Here is a 16,912-nt window from a genome sequence, read left to right on the forward strand (position 1 = left end):
TGATCTGTCTGTCAAATAAATAAAATCTTTAAAAAAAAAAAAGGGGCTAATTCTCTAAAAAAAATATTATTCCATGAAAACATGCTTATCTTTTGATTTTATAGAATTTAAAGAGTGACTGGGAAAAGAAGAGAAAAAATGAATGCAAAAATAAATTTAAAATGCAGAAGTGACAATAAGAGAAAGAACATAGAAAAGAAAGCATGAAAAGTAAAATGCTTAATTTTTTTTTTTAAAGATTTTATTTATTTATTTGACAGAGAGAGATCACAAGTAGATAGAGAGGCAGGCAGAGAGAGAGAGAGAGGGAAGCAGGCTCCCTGCTGAGCAGAGAGCCCGATGCGGGCCTCGATCCCAGGACCCTGAGATCATGACCTGAGCCGAAGGCAGCGGCTTAACCCACTGAGCCACCCAGGCGCCCAGTAAAATGCTTAATTTACTGATAAAAATCATTAGAAGCATCAAAAGAGGAAGAAACAAACACCGAATTGTGTCTTTGCTCTCCCTTTTTCTTTGTATCACACCCAAATCACAGAGCTGAGACACTTCTTCTAGATGAACATCACAAGGCACTCCTATGTCAGATAACTTAGCAACTTGTGTTGTTCTTTTAAGGGGTGGTAATTGCGCTTTTTAAGGTAACAGACTATATATTCAATTTTGTTCTAATTTAAAATGCAGTGTCCAAAAACACCTCACACTGAATACTTTTTGAAAATAGAAGCATATTATACAGTGAGATTGCAGTTCAATTAACATTGAAAAGTGGCATCATTTTAATCAACATTTTCCATCTATCGAAGGGATATGGCTCTGTGTATGTCTATATAAATATATATATTTCAGTTGGCATTATCTCATTGCATTGGCTAAATAGCAAAAACAAGAGCTAAAATCATACACTACAAAAGTACACTTAGTTCAGGAACAGAAATTAATAATTCTTACGACAGAGTATTCAAATACCTTTGAAAATCCTAGTCATAGGACCATAACCCATAGCTATAACTTTGGGAAAATCAAAAGAATTACATAAAATAGATAAAAGCCAATATACTCTCATGCATATAAACATCATGTAATGCTATAATCTGGGTTAAGAGCTGGGAATCAGGATCGGCAGGATTCCTCATGGGGTAAAATTAGCTCTAAACATATCTGTAGGGTGACCAAAATAAAATATGTTTGTGTTAAATTGTGCTTGACAATAAAATATATTATAGAAATTTTACCACTAGACAAAGGAAATTGTTTTAAATTTATTTGTTTGTGGATTTTGAAAGTTCAAAAGCTACCCCAAATTACAGAATAGATAAGAATGAAGTATCCAAGTAAGATGTTATGTGAAAGATTAATATAATGACTGAGAGATTCGAGTTTTTACATCATGAGATTGTTTGGAAAGCCAAATCTATGATGGGATTAGGGCATAGGGCTTGTCAAAGTTAAATTAAAAACCACACACACACACACACACACACACACACACACACACACTTTAGTAATGCAGTCCAGGTGAAGCAAATGGCCTAGAGGCAGTAAGAGTGTTAAAAAAAAAAATGGGCTTTAAATTTCCCAGTCCCTAAATTCTCTGAAATAAAAGAATACAGAGACAGAGCCTGGGTCAAACCAATAGAATTCATTTCTGCACTTAATTTGGTGATGAGCTTGAGGGTGTCAGAGGGAATCTTTGTATATTCTCTAAGTCAAGCTAGAATCTAATGTAACCTGTGCAAAAACTATTAAGGTTTCTGGCTTTGAAACTTTCAAACTTTTCTGACCACAAACCATAATAGTATTGATTTTGCAGAATACAATCCATATACACTTGGACACATAATACTAAAGAAAGGTTTCATGAAGTACTGCTCACTGTGAGAGAGTATGATTCTGCTTTTGATATCTGACTGCTCACAGCTTCCATAACCCATCATGCCCCCTTTATCTCTTACCTCCACCTGAGCAAGTAAGAAAGTTCCCTCCTTTGGAGCTGAGAGGTGTGAGATTTCAAAACCCTCAAGGCCCAGGCTACTTGTGGGAATGTCTGCCTCATCTCCACACCCTAACCACCATAAAAACCTCAAGCCATTCTTCTTCTGCGACACTCTCAAGTCATTTTTAACTGTTTAACTTTTAACTTTTAACTCTGTGTGGGAGCTTCTCTGCTCTCCCAGAAAGCCTATCATGTAAGTAATTATTTTTGCCACTTTCTTGGTGCATGTGTAACATCCTGTCTCCACATGTGAACTAAACTTGGGGGCCATCTCATCTCTAGGGTGACCACAGCATCTACCTAACTATATGTGATGAATTTTCTTATTTTCTATTCATTTTTATGCTATTTCATTTGTAAGAATACTTATCATAGGGGCACCTGAGTGGCTCAATCAGTTAAGTGTCTGCCTTCTACTCAGGTCATGATCCAAGGGTCCTGGGATCAAGCCTAAGCCAGGCTCCCTGATCAGTGGGGAGCCTGCTTCTCTCCCTCTCCCCCACTGTGTGTGCTCTCCCTCTCACTCGCTCTCTCTCTCTCAAATAAATAAACAAAATCTTTAAAAAGATAATACTGATTATAACCTTTTACAATGATAGTACAACCCACTAATTGTATTTTATTTAATTACTTTAATTAAATTTAAGTAATTAAATAAAATATTTAATTATATTTAATTACTAATTAATTTTCAGTTGAAAATTCTAGTTCAAGACAAAGAATGCACAAAAATTCTGATTCTCAAGATTTTTGGGGTCTTTTGATTTTTAACGTATTATATGAGTGGATAATAATAGTAAAACCTTGCATGACAAACATTTTAAGGATGCCATATCTAAGCATAGTCAAGACTCCAGCTCTAACTCACTTCTGTGACTCAAGCCATATTATTCATATTATAAAGGTGATATATAGCTGTGCTTCTCAAAAGTTCACGATACACCAATCACCTGATGACCTTATAAAAACGCAGATTTTCAAATAGTAGGACTGGAGTGGGGCAAAACTTCTGCATGTCTAATGATTGTCCAGCTAGTATCAATATTGCCAGTTCACGGAGCACACTCTGAGTAGCAAGGACAAAGGGAATAACTATGGAGCTGTAGACATTTGCATTGTCATTCCCCCTATTTCTTTGTCCATACATACACACATATCATCTGAATCATTTGACAGTAAGTTGTAGACACGATGCCCTTTTACCCCTTAAATACTTCAGTGTATAGTTCCTAAAAGTCATGATTATAATCACTATATAATGATCCAATTCAGGAAATTGACATTAAAACAACACTATTATCTAATTTACATTTCTTATTCAGATTTCAATGGTCCCACTAGTGCTCTTTATAGTAAAAGAAACAAATTTATGGTCCAGGATCCAAGCCAGTCCATCCAAGCCACATGTTGTGTTTACTCCCTGTTAGTCTTTTATCTACAACAGTTCATTGTTCTTCACTTTTTTATCATGTCTTTGACATTTTTAAAGAGTGCAGGTACTTTATTTATGGAATAAATTCAACTTCTCTGATGTAGTCTCATAATTCAAGTTAAACATTTTGTTCGGGACACCACAGAAGACATGTACTTTTGGTTAATCATTCTTCAGGAGGCACCTGGTACCTATTTACTATTACTAGTAAAGATAATTTTGATCACTTGGTTACAAGTATCTTTCAGGTTTCTACACTACAGAGTATCTTTCAGGTTTCTATACTACAGAGTTTTTTAATATCTATCTTATGGGGAAGCATTAGAGATTTCTGTTTCTTATAAAACTTCCATCCTCTCAATTTAATAGCTATTAATAACTCTTGTCTAAACAATTATTATTGTGGTACCAAATGTTATTTTTTTAGGTTTTTATGGGAGTTTTTAATATAAAACAAGAAATTACTAATAGTGATTTAAAAAGTATAAGAACATATGAATAAAGCTTAGTAATTTAGAGTTTACTTTTATAAAAGCAAGTTGACAAATACTAAAATGTTATACCTGCATTATGAACATTGTAATATAACACACAACACATCCACTGTTAAACACTGATCTCCCATGCCTGACTTCAATTCAGATATTAAATATACAGAAAGAAACTTTCCAAGTTTTGTCAATGCTTGTGGTATATATACTATGATTCCTCATCAAAATCTGCATGAAATCTAAAAGGCTGGTATTAAAAGTACTTACTTCTTTTCTTCAATATTCTACAACATGCCAGTTTGGAACAGCCTTCAGATTTTCAGGGCATAAAATGTATACAAAGAGAGCACCCCCAAATACGTTTGAACACATTTAGGATAAGTTTGTTTACAATTACAACAGAAATACCTTCAATCTTTGTATCTTTCCATTTTCCGTGAAAAAAAAAAGTATCCTAAGCAAATAATTTGAGGGCCAAGTTACTTCTCTGTAAAAATGATATATCATGTTGTTCAACTTTTAAACCAAATTCTTAAAAGCATGAAAGTGTGTATTTTATAATCATCAATGCATTCATGCGGTGTTAGAAAGATAAAAGAAAACATATAGAAACAAAAATCTCAAACTATCCCAATTACTAAAATGAGAAATTTTCAAATTAAGAAATAACCCTTATTGCTTAGAAAATAAGCTTTATTTTTCATCTCAAACTCAATTTAAATGCTTGACATATAATTCCATACCCAATAAGACTATAGGTAAACTATTTGATTAATATTTATAGGGTGATACTTCTCTGAGCAGACATTTTACACAACAGCTTCCCATTAACATTAGGAAAAAATAAATCACTTGATAATTTTAATCACAATTAATGATTGACTGATTAATGGATTAACTATTTTCTCAGTAATTTAGATGGCATAGATCCAATAAAGGAACCAGTCTGATGATTGCTCACTGTGAAATTCTGTCCACTCATACTATTGAGCCAAAAATCTAGCCACTCCGTTCAGCTAGATTACATGCTTTCATGTACATAATTTCATCAACAAAAAAAGGTACACACTGTTGAGCTTTCTCCTTTTCTTTCTTTCTTTCTTTTTTTTTTTTTTTAAGAGCAGCCCAATGATTGTGGGGGTTGGTTAGTACAATACAGAGAACACAGGGGGAAAGCACAAAATGGCACTTAGCAATGCCAGTACTCATCTCATTATGTTCATTAACTAAAGATAGATATTATTACTTTTTGTATTCTTTGCTTTTCTTTAGAACTTAGTCAAAGCCATAAACTTGCATTTGAGGTGTATATACACAAACTTATACTTCTTCTTATACTTCTTATACTTCGTATACTTCTTATACTTCTTCTTATACTTATACTTCTCATAATTAACATTACATTTTAAAGTACTAGAAAGTGAGTATCTGTGCTGATTTGTATTTTGACTTAATGGAACACTAAGAGAATGCACATTCAACTAGGGAGGGTTATACTGGTAATAAGGCTCTTAAAGTGAAAAATCTCTTCTTCTCCCTTTGTACTTACCATAGACTATACAATGTCCTGAGAGGATTCATTATGAGAAAAATGGCAATCACAGCTTCGAAGACCTTGCTTTGGAAGAAACTAATGAGAAAGCAGATTAGAAAGTGAGACTTCATCTTTGTTTTCAAATAAGAGGTCTTAATTTTTCCTTTTCTTAAATTTTCTTAAAATCTCTTAATTTTAGAAAAAATTTAAATCAGTTTATTATAAATATATCTAAACCATTAATTTTTGCAGCTTTCAGGTAAAGTCCAGCACTTTGTTTATACAAAGTCTATGAGGAGAGGTCAGTAGAGATCATCTAATCTTAAATCGTGACATCATCCATTCAAGTACTTGGCATAATCCCTCACCAGCAAGAGCACAGCATGCCTGGATATGCCACTAGTGATCTTTAATAGAAGTTTCAAAGACTGGGAGATTTCTGCTACAGTCATGCATTCTTTAACATCTTATTAGCAAAAATCAGTGATCCAGCTTTCCATAGGTCCTCGTGGGCTAATTACAGAAATCTCTAGTTACAGAATAGTTACCTCTTCTCTAGTTACAGAAATCCTTTCTCTGTCTGTACTGTCCACAGCAACTATTACAAACTCTGTGTTAGTATAGTAAGTGTTTGAAAGAGATTCTTGGCCACCAATATCCCACATTAGAAAATGTGTATTATTAATCACTATATCTTCTACGTTACTTCCTGTAATAGGTGATGTATGTACAAGTTCATTCATAGAAAACTGGTAAAGGATGGTAGTTTTCCCTGCATTATCCAGCCCAGCAATGATAACTCTGTGCTCCTGGTGATTGAAGAGTCTCCATATCCTGGTGAGGAGAATTCCCATTCTTGGGCAGTAGACCCCCTCCAACCACCTGGGCTGCCTGGCCTCCCCTGAGGCAATTGACACACCAGAGCCTCCGCCGCCCTACGGCTGCTGCTCCCATGTTGGCCGCCAGTTCACTTCCTGGGAACCCGAGGGAGGCTGAAGCCCAGGCCGCCCTGCCGGTGCGAGACCCCACCCCTGCCACTGAGGCACTCGCCTGGTCGCCGAGGCACTGTCTGCAACTGAGCCTCGTGGGCCACCATCCCCCTCCCAGCTCCACTTGGGCAGGTGCCCCAAAAGCTATTTTTTAGTTTCACGTTTCCTCCTGCCTAAACTGATATTTTATTGTAAGGAGCATTTCAAGATGACAATGCAAGAAATCTGAAAACTGTTTGTAATGTCTCACTTTCTCTCACCAATTATACTATTTAACCATTTAGTGACTGCTTGAGAAATGTATACATATAAAATAGGTAAGTCACTACCATCACTATGAAATCAATGTCACATGTAAAAATTTAAATGCCTTGTATGAAATCACAGGGCAAAAGTATTTAAAAACAACTACAACAATAAGAAACGATGAAACCAAAAAACAAACCAACCAACCAACCAGCAAATGTATGGAGTGATTTTACACTATCTGCCACCTGAGAAAACGTGACACTTTGTTGACGCAACTAGAGTCTTAGGATCTACAAAACAAGGTCATAACGAGGGGGTTCAAGAGTCTGAATCCTTTTATCCAATTATATCCTGCGTACAGATTAGCCATCCTTATCTACAGTGGGAAGGTCATTAGATGTGCCCAAAGCAAAACTTTCCTTCTTAACACTAAACTAAGTGAGAATTGGTTTTACCAAATGTGTGTAATAATTTGTGAAATGCCCAAACCTTTGTATCACTGACCCTGGAGATTTTCAAAGAATAAAAATCATATCCAGCTCTTTGTTGGGATGAGAAAGAACCTTTGTTGGTTAACTTAAAAGTAAAAATAGCCTCCTAACAGATACCCCAAAATAGACATTGCCAATGGGAATATCACTTAAAAGTTACCAGAATGGACATTCTCTTATCATTACTATTATATGCTTTATTGATTTAAAAACCATCCTCACTGTTTTCTCCAGCAGCTCATATAAAACAGCCACAAAGCTATAACATCTGTTTGACAGTATTAGCATATTACATTCAAAAATCAAGTTATCAGAGGCATTTCAGTCTACAGCTGCATTGTTTTTCTTGTTAATGTCCTATGGCTAATGTAATATTTCATCTCTAAAAAGCAAAGCTCAGGTTATCTGATTAAGTTTGGCACCAACAAGAATAATGACCTGCATTATCTTAAGACATGAGTGATGTATTTGCACACAGACAGATACCACTGCCAATTATGAAGTATTAAGGAAAGCAGTAATAGATAAGAAACTCTATTTTTTTCTGCATATAAAAAGATTTTAGAGATCGGAAATATCAAATTTATGGATAATGACCCCAGATCCCTACTAGCCGAAGGACCAGAAATTAATATTTTGATGTATGTTGGAAGGAACAAAATGATATATTTCAGGAGAAATATATGTATGTATATATAATATTTCAATGTTAAAATTCAAACACATCCACATAAACATGCTTAGAAACAGATATCCTCCTTGTGTGAAAGGTAAGCAAGTCTACATATCTCAATGACTACTGAGGGCATTGCTGAAGGATCATAATTTGTTCATGATTACACAGACTTAGCAACAAAAGGTAAAACCATGCTTTCTGTTTTCTGTACAAGAAGGCAAAGGGGGATATGATTCATTTAGAAGAATTTCCTTAAAAATATTTTTAATTTTTAAATATTATATTCCAATATCTGGAAACTAGAAACAATGATTCTGTCCAAAAATGAGAATGATTAAGTATGCCATTTTTTTAAATTTTTTATTTTTTTATAAACATGTATTTTTATCCCCAGGGGTACAGGTCTGTGAATCGCCAGGTTTACACACAAGTATGCCATTTTTTAAAAAGAATGAAAAGAACTACAGCATGATGTCAAAAGAGGATGTAAAATCTTTCTTGTCTTTCATTCTTTTAACTTTCCTGTATTTCCTCAATTTCTATAATCACCTGACTACAAATAACATCCATAACTCTTTGATAATCTGGATGATGATTTATTAAGGGGATACAACACAGCAGACAAAACAATGTCAGCATATCTTAATTTCCAGAAAAAGGAAGCTGGCATACTGTCCCATAGATACTGCAGCATACTGCTTTGCTGAAATAGTAAAATATTATAAAATAACTGTGAATAGGTACAACATTTAAAAATCCACATGGCATTTACATATGAACTATTCATTAAAAAAACCTGATCATATGCCATTAATATGAAAACTATATTTAAATTATACATGATTATGTTCCATTTACTATGAAAACTATATTAGGAATTAAAGTAAAACTGAGCCTCATGTATTCTGATTGTTTACATTCCAGTAATGTAATTACTGCCAACAACAGCAAAAAAAAAAAAAAAAGAAAGAAAGAAAGAAAAGAAATAAACTGCCCAAAAAGTCTTCATTACTTAGTCATTAACAGAGAAAGAAAAAGCTCTGGCTAACCAGAGTTCAGGAGGGAGAAAAAGATGGGTAATTGCTTTGCTTTCAAAACAGTTATTTTAAATTAATGATCCAATGCCTGGTACTTGTAAGACAGGGAAGCAATTCTCAGCTACAATTGAGAAAAACTTCTCAAATAAGCAAGCAAAGAGAAAATGTATAAACATCTTATTCGTAGTAAACGTAAAGGACAAGATATGCAAATCTTAAAATCTGGTAAGAAAAAAGTAAGGTCTGAATGGTAGGTAGTTGGAGGATCTGAAGACAGAATTCACAAACTGGTTAACAAATTAGGTAATGTGTTTCATCATCAGGTATCATCAAGTATGATTTGCAGAAGTGTGGATTTGTAAAATGCTTTTTCTCTTCCCTCATTTCTGTCAACCTGACCTCCATTGAGCTCATTCACAAAGTCTCCCTGGATTAAATTATATTAAAAACGACTGTATTTAATAACAATTTAAAAAAATCAGTTAAAGCAAATGCAGAAGAACACAAATAAGTAAATTTTAACATTACCTACAACAAGACTAATTTGAAAATTACCTAAAAATTTAATTAAGTAGGGGCGCCTGGGTGGCTCAGTGGGTTAAAGCCTCTGCCTTCTGCTCAGGTCATGATCCCAGGGTCATGGGATGGAGCCCCACATCCGGCTCTCTGCTCAGCAGGGAGCCTGCTTCCTCCTCTCTCTCTGCCTACTTCTCTGCCTACTTATGATCTCTGTCTGTCAAATAAATAAATAAAATCTTTAAAAAATTTTTTTTAATTTAATTAAGTAAATTCTACTATTATCACACAATTAAATATTAATTTCATATTTAAAATTATGTTCAAAATAAACAACTCTGCAGTTTTAGAAAGTAAGGGTATGTGTGTGTGAGTAATGTTACTAAAAGGAAAGAAAATTATAGAGGAAAAAATATTGAAAAAAGAATAAAATACATCAAAAGATTTACTGACATTTTCTTTGGATAGACGACCATGAATTTTTATTTTCTGTTATTCTTATGTTTTCCAGGATTTGTACAATCATATAACAATGTTGGAAATAATAAAGGAAGGTGAACCACCATACTGTTTTTTGTGGCAGAACAGAATCAGCAACAGTATCTCAGAAACTTCTAGGATTATGAGAATAAAACAGCAAAAGACAAAAAAAAAATTAAAAAAACACATTTTTTCAATGACTTTTTTGACTCTTAAGATATTTACATAGATTTAGGCTTATTTACCCCTTGACAATAATTTCACTCATTTTATAAGGCTGTACCACACCCACTTTATAGATAAGGACCTTTAGATAACAAAATAATGTGCATAATGTTTTATAGCAGAGTCCAAATAAGAACTCAATTTTCTTGCTTTTGTTCTTTTATTACCAAACCAATCAAGATTTCTGATGACGTTAGGAATGACAAATTAGTTACTATTTGTATTTGAAACCAGATGTAGGTTTGGCTTTACAATTTAATCAGTCACAAACATTAAGTAACTCCTGTCTCATATTCTGAAAAAGTTTCTTGTCTATAAATCCATCCTTTTCCTCTAGCCTATATGTTCAGATTTTATACCATGGATCTTTGCAACTACTCCAACTAGGGTATATTTATAATACCAAAAATCTGTCTATAGTTTGAAATTTCTCATTGATCACAATGAGGAGTCAAAATTAAAAAAAAAAAAAAAAGAACAAAAAACATTAAGGTTAGTAGCCAGAAATCACTCCAATTTTTGTTAACTTTTTTTCCTCTTTTTCTCTCTCACTCACTCACAGTCAGAAGACGCCAGTTTTCCTTGGCCATTCTTAGCTTATAACACATGGAAAGACGTTTCCAATTCAAAAAAGTATTCCTACAGAGTTAGAACCCTGTAGTCGTGATTATCATTGCACAGAATCTTCCAGACATGACCCCACAACACAAGCGGCCATCGATAAGGCTACTATCAAGCAGTGATTTGCTCGAGGGTAATTTTTTTTTTTTTTAAACACATAGTCTCTTCTCACATTTCTGTCTTCCTCACCTCATTCGAGTTCATTCTCCAAAAAGTCCCCCTGGATTAAATTTTTAAAACGGCTGTATCTCATTCAGCCCAGTTAAATGGGGGATAACACGAAGAGGCTCCGTACGTGTGAAGTTCCAGATGCCTGCTTTCCCAAGACGAAGCATGTACAACTGCATTTCAAAACAAAGGAGACAACCAATTTCTAACGTAACCGAAATTCTCTAGGAACAAGCCGCTTGTGTGTACCTAACAATCAGGGTCTTACAGACTTACAAAGCTCCTGTTCCTGTGTCAGCCACACGCCTCCTCCAGCCCACAACCTTGAACAACTTTGCTCCTGCGTCTGTACTCGCAAAAGAGGGAAGACGACTCCCACCTCAGGGGCCCGCCGCACCCTCTGTCCAGGGCGAGGGGCAGCAGCGCCGGAAGTGCGGAGCGCGGCGCTCCCTGCGGGCAGGCGGGACAGTCAGCGCTGCGCAGCCGCAGGAGGCGCCGCGCGGCGCTGTGCGAGGACCGGTTCCTTGCCGCCACCAGGGGGAGCGGAAGGAGTCCCAGCAGGTGGGACCCGAGGGACACCGCGACCCGAGTTGCGCAGATCCGTTTGGAGCCCATATGGGCCATGCGGGCGTGAAGACGGTGCCTCTGAGCAGAAGCACCAGTTCTCTAGTTTGAAGGGCAAACATCCCCAGTCCTGCAGGTTCCTGCAGGAGACGACCACAGCCTGCTCACCCCCAGCCACCTGGACACCTCTGAGAATGATGACGAACAGTTCCATTCCCTGCCAGACATTCTGAAGGAAGCCAGCGATGAGGGGAAGATGGAGAGAATGAGGACCGAGTCCAGAATGACCCTGCCTTCTGTGACTCTTGCCATGGTGGAGAGATGGCAGCAGTTGGCAAAGCTTCGCCTTACTCCAAAACTGTTCCACAAAGTTTTGGAGAAGTTCTGAGTACCCAAAGAGACCAGAAAGGCCAGCAAATTCTAGCACCGACAATGCTATTATGTCCCATGCTCTGATCACCTTCTACCTCAGAGACCTTTCCGCTGCATTCCAGAGGCTGCTGTTTGGAGAGGCCCCAACGGATAGCAGCAGAACGCTGCAGCTGTCCAGCACGCCCTGGGGGGAAGCTCCAGCTGGAGAGCAAGGGCTTACCAGAGCTCAGTCATACAGCTGGGGGCCTGCATGGCAAAGGTAACAATAGCAACAGCTGTCTTCCAGCATATCAGCAGCTTGATGCTCCACTATCTGACCTTCCGCAGGTTGTGCCACATGCTGCTCAAGAGGACAATGGTCCTACAGAGCACAGGTAAAAAGACACTGGACTACTGGTTCTCATCAGGGTCTGCTGACACAAGGACACTGTCCTGAGTTTGGTCCTCAGTGAAATGTATATCACCTAAGTTCTCTCCCTTAAGTCCTGCCTCTCATCAGCTTCATGTAGCAGACCCTGATGAAGCTGCTCATCCTGGACACTGTGTCATCTACCAGCAAGACTGCTGCTACATCTGCCAGCTCACCACCCATCTGAGGACCCCACTCACCAAGTACTACAGGCAGGGGTGGAAGCCGAGGGACCAAGAGATCCACCTGGAGATCACTGAAAATTAGTGGCTAGACAACTTTAACTCCCCAGAAGTAAAACGAAAGGAGGTGGAGCACAGCAGGCAATTCAAAGAACTCTTTGACCTGGAAAGTGGCGAGGAGGATAATACCAGGGACTTCCCAAAATAACAGGGACAGCTGGGTCTGTGATGGCTCAGCAGGGGTGGGGGCAGGGGAGGAGGGGTGGTGGTGGCAGGAAGAAGTAGGAGGAGGAAGGCAGCAGGAGCCGCTGCGAGGGAAAAGTCAGCTACTCAGGGGATGGAGGCCCAGAGACAAAGGAGGGTTGGACCCCTGGTGAGCTATGATGGCTTGCCCAAGGGCCTGAAGACAGGTAGAGGGATGTAGTTCTGTCAGAGGACAGAAAGCTGCCTACCTGGAGGCCTGTAAGGGCTGCTGTGTTGTGTTTCCACCTTGAGATCAGCCAGGCATGTAGCTTCCTGGCCTGCACTGAGCCCATAGGCCCTGAGTCAACACCCATGAAGTAGAGGAAGGACAGTTGGATGGTGGACAGAGCTTTATTTTTATAGCATGAAAGACCAGAAAGTAGGAAGAGGTTTGGCCATCCCTGGAACAACTGCCTTGGGGTGGAAACTATAACCATGGAGCCTGCCTATCGCTGCCTCCCATGGTGGTGGGTTAAATACATCAACCTTATTAGGGAAGCTGGCCCACAGTGGAGATCTACCCTGACCCCCTGCCTGAGGTCAGGATCCTGAAAACCTCGGGAAGAGCAGCACCCCTTCCAGAAGGAGACAGTAGACATAGCCAAACACAGATTGGTGCCTCCTCCTGTCTTTCTACCTCCTCTGTTTTTGGTTTTCTGCTAAGGATGCAGAGCCCTGGGACTGGGCCCAAGTTTGGATCCCCGGGGCCATCTGCACCAGGCTCCTAAAGTGAACCCCCCCAAATCTCTGGAAACTTGTTCCTTTCCTCTTAACTTACATGTTTTCTTTCTGAAATATTCTTTTTGCATCCAAAACCAAAAGGAGGGAAAGGGCCTTTGCATCTGCGTGGCCAGCACTGAAGAGGTTCAGAGATCTAAGTTGCCCACCCACCAGCTTAGCAAAGGGGGAGGCTCCACCAGTAGGGAGTACCACCCCCATAAAAGGAAGTGGCCATTGCTGGGAATGGGGACTGCCCCCTCATGGTGAGCTCCTCACTGGTACCTGTGGTATTGGTGGCTTCAGTGACAAAGCCACTGGGAAGCTGGCCATGTGGAAGATGTGACTCAGGAGCTTGGCCACCTGTGGAGAGATGGGCCTGGGTGTGGGTCTGCCCAACTGCTGACACAAAGCCAAAAAGCAGCTCAGTCTACCCCTTCCATTGTCTGAAGACCACTGCCTCCAGCTCGCACTCACTGGGCCCCAGTGTGCAGTCCTGAGTGCAGGCCCTAGCTTCAGCCCCATGGTGGTCAGGAACTATTCCTTCATTACTTCCCAGGGGTAAGGGCTCCCCCTGGATCCCCTGTTTTTTGAAGACCTTGTCAGGGAAAGGGGTTAGGGCCTAAAGGAATAGTGCCTGGTCACTCTGCTGGATCCCCTCAGTCCAGCAAGGGCTGAGCATCCTTGGGTTGCTCAAGACTTTCCAGAGAGAGCAGAGCCATGAAGTTCTGATCGTGCAGCTTACAGGAAAAATTTTCAAATGAAAGAAAAATCTTTGTGCTGGGCATTTGTCAATCTTGAAGGCAAAAGGGGTATGGGGGCTGGGGTGAGCATACAAACTGTCCCTCCCTCTCTCCGTGTAGTTTTTAAGGAGGGGAAATTTCAGGTGCGGAGAGGCACTGAGGAATAGTGCTGCCCCATCTATCCCCTCCTTTCCAGGGAGAGATCAGCACCATCTTGGGCAGGTATCCCAGATCTCCCCTAGGGGCATGTGTCCCAACCCACATACAAGTGCATATTGTCCACAGCCAAACAGGCCCCAACAAACAGTAGACATCATACACTGCCTACTTGCTGACATCCTTGGAGGGTGTGGCCTCCTTTCCATCCAGGCAGACTCTCTCAGTGGCTCCTGGGTCAGGGCCCCAGGGGTGGGAAGGTTGTTACTAAGACTCTGGCTGACTCTTTCCTTTGCTCCCACCCATCTGCCTACATTGCCTTGCCCTACTTCTTTAGAGATGTTGAATGACGACTAAAAGGGATTTTTCTCCTATGGACACCCTCCTTAAGACCTTTGATTCGGGGACAAGGTCTCCTTCTACCCCATAGAAGATCCAAAGCATAGAGAGTGCTGCCAACTCCAAAAATACATATAAACAAGAGAAATCTAATATATCTTTGTAAATCTCTAGATTAGTGAATATTTGCCTTTAGGCATATTGATTAGCTAAGAGTTTCTTAGCACTCTTGGTTTTATTTTTACTCCTAACAACAATGTCAAGTATTTGTCTTTGGCATGTACTTTTTTTAAAAATGAAGAATTCTTTTTTTTTTTTTAAAGATTTTTTTTTAAAATTTATTTATTTGAGAGAGTGAGTGAGAGAGAGAAAGCATGAGAGGGGAGAAGGTCAGAGGGACAAGCAGACTCCCTATGGAGCTGGGAGCCGGATGCGGGACTCAATCCCAGGACTCCGGGATCATGACCTGAGCTGAAGGCAGTCGCTCAACCAACTGATCCACCCAGGCACCCTGAAGAATTCTTTTTAAAGATGTTATTTATTTATTTGTCAGAGAGAGAAAATGGAAGGCAGAGGGAGAAGCAGGCTCCCCACTGAGCAAGGAGCCCAACGCAGGACTCAATCCCAGGACCTGGGGATCATGACCTGAGCCAAAGGCAGACACTTAACCAACTGAACCATCCAGGTGCACCCAAAATGAAGAATTTTTAAATTTCTTTTGCTTTAAAATCACAACCTAAAATTACAGCCATAAAATAAAGCATATAGAGCAAAGCAGCTATGTGGCATTTCAGTTGCTGGACAGGTAGGTAGGTTTACTCACTAGCTAAAATGTGCTTGTCACAAATAATTGGGGGAAAGGTTAAATCTGCAAGTGTGCCAAGGTAGAATAATTAGTCTACTAAAACCAGTGAGATTGTTATTTTTATATCTTTCCACTGGATAATTAATTGGTTATAGACTAAATATATTTCTGAGTACACTGTCTTCTTTTTGAGTCTTGGCCTGTGTTTGTGACAACATTTGGTGCATAGACATCCTTTCACAACTAGTAATCTAAATCAGAGTCTCAGTGTTCTTATCCAGTTAATCACAAATGTCCAGCTTCCATGAGAAAGCACTTTACCTTTCTTTAGACAGCTTTTATTTCAAACAAGGCCTTATTTATTTAAATGTAGAATGTTCAGGATTAAGTGATTTTGATAAAATTTCATTCTAGACTAAAAAAAACTTACTGTAATATAATTATTTGCATCAATAATTTTTAATCTTACTCTACTACACTAGTCAAAACACAATGTTTCTTTTTCTTCAAAAAACATCTCAAAAGCAATTACCTACAAAATTTGCCCTTAATAATTTGAATGGAACTTTAAAAAGTAAATATGGAATCTTTACCCAAATTATCTCTTAAAAAGGGAATGAGAGGAAGAGAAATCTAATATATCAGACGAATCTAGCCTCTTATACGCACATTCTTTTTTTGAGCTTTTAATAAAACTTCAACAATACACCCAGTGAGATAGTTACTATAAGTCGTACTTTACAAGTTAGTAAATGAGAAGAGAGCTTAAATAATTTGCCAATCCTCTATCTGTTTGCCTTCTACCAACCTTGCATTTTCTTTTGACCATAGATTTTACTTTTTGAGATGAACCTGGCTTCAAATCCTGCTGCTCTGTTTAAACATTCATTACAAAAGCAACATATGACTAGGAAAAATCACCAGATGCAATCCTTTTAGTTTGTCAATGGAGCGGGGAGGGGAGTCAGGGTGGCTCAGTCCCTTAAGCGCCTGGCTCTTGGTTTTTTTTTTTTTTTTTTTTTTTTTTTTTATTTTTTTTTTTTTAAAGATTTTATTTATTCATTTGTCAGAGAGAGAGCGAGTGAGAGCAAGCACAGGCAGACAGAGTGGAAGGCAGAGTCAGAGGGAGAAGCAGGCTCCCTGCAGAGCAAGGAGCCCGATGTGGGACTCGATCCCAGGACGCTGGGATCATGACCTGAGCCAAAGGCAGCTGCTTAACCAACTGAGCCACCCAGGCGTCCCTGGCTCTTGGTTCTTGACACGAGATTGAGCCCCCATGTTCAGCTGCCCGTCTCCCTCGTCCCCCACCTCTTTCTCTCTCTCTCTCAAATAAATAAATAAATAAATAAAAGAGAGAGAGAAGGGGGAAAAACATAATAAGCACATACAACTTGTACATTATTTAAATGATGGTGCTAAGTGTTCATTCTTCATTAATTGGCTTGCCTGTTAGTAGATATTTGAAAACTATTAACGTTAA

At 38.9% G+C, this 16,912-nt stretch overlaps 1 long non-coding RNA gene and 1 pseudogene across 1 annotated transcript; both read right to left on the minus strand.

Annotated features, from left to right (window-relative positions):
* Window positions 1-5,685: 5,685 nt before the first annotated feature.
* On the minus strand, window positions 5,686-6,304 carry LOC116569681 (annotated as a pseudogene).
* Window positions 6,305-8,496: 2,192 nt separating this feature from the next.
* LOC116568916 lies at window positions 8,497-11,301 on the minus strand. The gene is made up of 3 exons (XR_004276781.1): window positions 11,179-11,301; window positions 10,924-11,075; window positions 8,497-8,558 (listed from the first exon to the last, which is right to left on the minus strand). It is a non-coding gene; the product is annotated as an uncharacterized LOC116568916 (long non-coding RNA).
* Between the last annotated feature and the right edge of the window lie 5,611 nt (window positions 11,302-16,912).

The sequence above is a fragment of the Mustela erminea genome, chromosome 11 (assembly GCF_009829155.1).
Source record: "Mustela erminea isolate mMusErm1 chromosome 11, mMusErm1.Pri, whole genome shotgun sequence".
Lineage (NCBI taxonomy): Eukaryota > Metazoa > Chordata > Mammalia > Carnivora > Mustelidae > Mustela > Mustela erminea.